Consider the following 5,041-nt stretch of genomic DNA (forward strand, 5'->3'; position numbering starts at 1 on the left):
TTTATTATTTAATAACAACACTTTTTGACTGTTATGCACACTGACAGGACAGACGGGACATTTCTTGATACCACAACTAAAATTTTGGAGATAAAAAACTGGCATTTGACTTTTAATATTAGCTGTTAAGCTAACAATTACGCCTTGCCCCAAATAAAGAAAGTGCTAGGTCAAAAATGTTGTCATATTTTTTGAAATTTTGAATGTAAAAGTCAACAATCTGAGTATTTGGCAAAGTCAACCATGTTAAATAATAAATATTTGAATTAAATCACATAACGTTAAACATTTTGTAATATTTTTTATTATTCCACCAGAATTATTTAATATTTGAAATAAATCACATTCAATTAAAACTTTTCTAAAATATAAATTGTTTTATTTTACCAGAAATAATTATTTAAAATTAATACAATTCAACCAAAACAATTTTAACATCTCAAATAGGTAAAAAAAAATATCATCAAAAATAATTAAGAGTTTTCACAAACATTTTTTTTTCTTACCAGAATTAATAAATGTTTGGAATAAATCACATACAATTACAACGTTTCTAATATATTTGTTATTTTCCAGTATTAATAAATATTTGAAATAAATCATATAAAATTTAAACTTTTCTAACATATTTGTTATTTTACTAGAATTAATACATATTTAAATAAAATCACATAATATTAAACATTTTGTAATATTTTTATCATTCCACCAGAATTAATTAATATTTGAAATAAATCAAATTCAATTACAACTTTTCTAATATATATATAGTTTTATTTTACCTGAAATAATTATTTGAAATTAATACAATTCAACCAAAACAATTTCAAAAAGGTAAAAAAAATATCATCATATATAATTACAAGTTTTCAATTTTTTATTTTTTTTACCAGAATTAATAAAAATTTGGAATAAATCACATAAAATTACAACTTTTTTGATATATTTGTTATTTTACCAGAATTAATAAATATTTGAAACAAATCACATACAATTACAACGTTCTAATATATTTGTTATTTTACCCAAATTAATAAATATTTGAAATAAATCACGTAAAATTACAACTTTTGTAACATATTTGTTATTTTAGCAGATTAAAATATTTGAAATAAATCACATAAAATTAAACATTTTCTAATATATTGGTTATTTTACTAGAATTAATAATATTTTAAATAAATCACATTAAATTACCTTTTTTCTAACACATATATTTAATTTTATTTTACCAGAATTAATTTTTTGAAATAAATACAATTCAACCGAAACAATTTTACAATCTCAAAAAGTTAAAACAAAATATCATCATATATAATTACACATTTTCTAATACATTTTTTTTTACCAGAATTAATAAATATTTGGAATAAAGCCCATACAATTACAACTTTTCTAATATATTTGTTTACATTACCAGAATTTAAAATATATTTGAAATAAATCAAATAAAATGAAAACTTTTCTAATATATTTTTTTATTTGACTAGAAGTAATTAATATATGAGATAAATCACAAAAAATTACAAATTTTCTATTATATTTTTTATTTTGCCAGAATAACTATTATTTGAAAGAAATCAAATTCAACACAAACTATTTCAACATCTCAAAAAGGTAAAAAAAAACAACAACTAATAAAACAATGACAACAATCCACATTGTAACGTTCATTAGCACCACCTAAAGGACCGGGGTGGAACTTTTTCGACTGCAATTTACGACAATTTTGCTAACTTTTACGTTTTATGTGTTAAAATTAGTTCATAAAAAAGTATACAACATTTTCACTTCCGATACGATACCGATATTAGAGCCTTGAGTTTTGGTTGAGACGGATACTGATCGGGTATGATATCAGCATGAATCATACAAGCTTGAGCAATGTCAGAAAAGTGAAATGATCAAGTGAAATGAGTCAAACAGGGAACAATCTCCTATTTATTATTCACCATATGGAATGGATTTATGCTGTCTCCAAGTTGAAGTAGAGTGGTCATTTGTCACAATGATTCATGAAATCAAGCTCATGACGCAGTGAGTTGAATGCTGCGGACACGTTTGTTACTGGATACTTCCTAATATGCCTCGGAGACTTTGTACGTGTAAGTAATATACGACTATCGTTTTTTGATACTTGTTCATATCGTTTTGTTGTTGAATGATTTTTACCTATGTCTAGCTTGTGTGCTACCGTGTGCTTAGCTGTTGTGTAGCTGCTCGCTCCTAGTAGCCTATAGCCCGAGCATGTTGTTTACCTTTTGTAAATGACGTGACTAATATAATACGATACTTGTTTCTTCGCTGATATCGGACTGATATCAACATCGGATCAGGATCCCCCTCCAATAAAAATAGTTGTTTTTTTCACATTTACTCCCTACAGACACATTTTTTATGCCGCTAAAGAGTTAAGGATTGTATTATTTTCCTCATTCTTCCTACTGCTGAGTTTGTAGCGGAGCACACATATGTGTGTCACATGACACGCGTGTTAGCGAGTCGTGGCGTGCAGCTGCCAGCTCAAACGCACATTCAGACACGCACCGCATGGCGTGCACGTATTGTGTGCACGTACTTGTAACGCAGCGGACGACATTTTATGTGACAAGCGTTATAAAGATGATTGATGGGATACATGTGTCCATATTTAGCCTGCGGGGGTAGCTAACGTCACTTTATTACTACTAATAAATATTATTTTAATATTTATATGAAATATGAATATTATATATAAACATATATATTTAAATATAACTATACAATAATATTATTATTTTATATATTGTTTATATTATATATTAATATATAATATATATTACATATTATTAATATTATTTAATTTATTCACAATATTAAAGAATAAGATGTTTCACACAAAAAAAATTGTGTTAAACACATTGCAAAAACAAAACAACATTTTTTTTTACCATTATTAGGTCAGGTTTGGTTAAAATATGTTTTTGTTGCTCAAACTGTGTTAAAACTCTCCATTTTCAAGGGATGAAAATGAGCTAAAAAATACGTAGCGTGCTAACGTGCTATGCTAACAAGCTAACAATAGCATGCTTACTGTTAACATTAGTGAAATGTCAAAATATATGACACTGAGGTGTATAAATGCTAAATTAGATAAACATTTATCACGCTAATGATTACATGTTAAAGTGCTAAAATGTTAACTGTATTTTTTATTATAACAAAGTTACCATTTAACATTATTAGGTCAGGTTTGGTGATGTGAACACAATATTTAACAACATATTTTTTGTTGCTCAAACTGTAAAAATTCTAAATGTTTAAGAGATAAAAAAAAGGAGTTATAAAAAAAAGCTAGCATGGGGCTAACAATAGCATGTTTACTTTACAGTTAACATTAGTGAAATACCTAAATATATGACACTGAGGTGTATATAAATTAGATACAAATCTAGCATGCTCGTGTTAAAATGCTAACTAACTGCATCAAGTACCTAAATGTATTACTTGGAGGTGTGTACCTGAAAAATGTGTTTAAAAAGGTAGCATGCTAACGTTAACATGCATAAAGTACCAATATATGACTGAGGTGTATACCTACAAAATTAGTTTTAAAAAGATAGCATATAAATGTTAGCATGCTGACGTGTAGCATTCGTCAAGTAACAAAACATGTGACGCTGAGGTGGATAACTGCAAAAAAAACCATTTTACAGTTGTTTGTCCATCAAATACCAAATAGATTTATCATTGTCACCAATATTATTATTTGGCCAGTAAAGTGCTAGTTCCCCAACAAAAGCGAAATGTGCTTGTTGGCTTAAATAGAGAAGTTAGCATTCAGTCCCTGGTGGCTAGGTAACGGCATTCAGCGACAATTAGCCGCTCGTTAGCACAAAGTTATGTTCTTTAAGTGGACACGCTAGCGCCAAAAGAGAAAAGCCGGGCGCTAATATAACTAGCCCCCGCGCTAGCTAGGGTGTCTGCACTGTTAACAAGCAGGCTAAAACCCAGCGGGGCCCGCTAGCATGTGTCGCCACGGCGTCTGCTAAGGTGTGATGTTTACACCAGCGGGTTAGCTTGGCTACCGTTGAAGACGACTCGCCGGGACGTGACGGCGAGGCTCGGACCGCGGCACCGTTGCTAGCTCCTTTGGCTTTGACACCATTTTAATGACAACTCTCTTTATTAGCGCTAAACATGGGAGCTAGCTCGCTAGTTGTGCACAGAGGTGGGTAGAGTAGCCAGAAATTGTACTCAAGTAAGAGTACTGTTACTTTAGAGATTTATTACTCAAGTAAAAGCAAGGAGTAGTCACCCAAATATTTACTTAAGTAAAAGTAAAAAGTATGTTGTGAAAAAACTACTCAAGTACTGAGTAACTGATGAGTAACCTGTTCGATTAATGATGACGGCAACAAATAATGCACAAAAACATAAAAATAGCAATGAGAAAATTCAGAGCCAGGAATATCTCTTAAGCAACTAAAACAATAATATACATTAAATAATAATACATTAACATAAAAAAAATGAAGGCAAATTGAGCCACAATAACTTAACAGCACCATAGGCTCAGTAGGCAGAGATTACAAAGGAAAATAACAAGTTAGCCTTTACGCAAACCATAAACTGATAGGTGTGGGTTGCACGTGGCTTTGGAGCAATCAAAGCTGCTCACACAGCTGAATGTAGATAAATGGAGCGGAGTAAAAGTAGCGTTTCTTCTCTATAAATACACTATCGTTCAAAAGTTTGGGGTCACATTGAAATGTCCTTATTTTTGAAGGAAAAGCACTGTACTTTTCAATGAAGATAACTTTAAACTAGTCTTAACTTTAAAGAAATACACTCTATACATTGCTAATGTGGTAAATGACTATTCTAGCTGCAAATGTCTGGTTTTTGGTGCAATATCTACATAGGTGTATAGAGGCCCATTTCCAGCAACTATCACTCCAGTGTTCTAATGGTACAATGTGTTTGCTCGTTGGCTCAGAAGGCTAATTGATGATTAGAAAACCCTTGTGCAATCATGTTCACACATCTGAAAACAGTTGAG

The sequence above is a fragment of the Entelurus aequoreus genome, linkage group LG10 (genome assembly GCF_033978785.1).
Source record: "Entelurus aequoreus isolate RoL-2023_Sb linkage group LG10, RoL_Eaeq_v1.1, whole genome shotgun sequence".
Lineage (NCBI taxonomy): Eukaryota > Metazoa > Chordata > Actinopteri > Syngnathiformes > Syngnathidae > Entelurus > Entelurus aequoreus.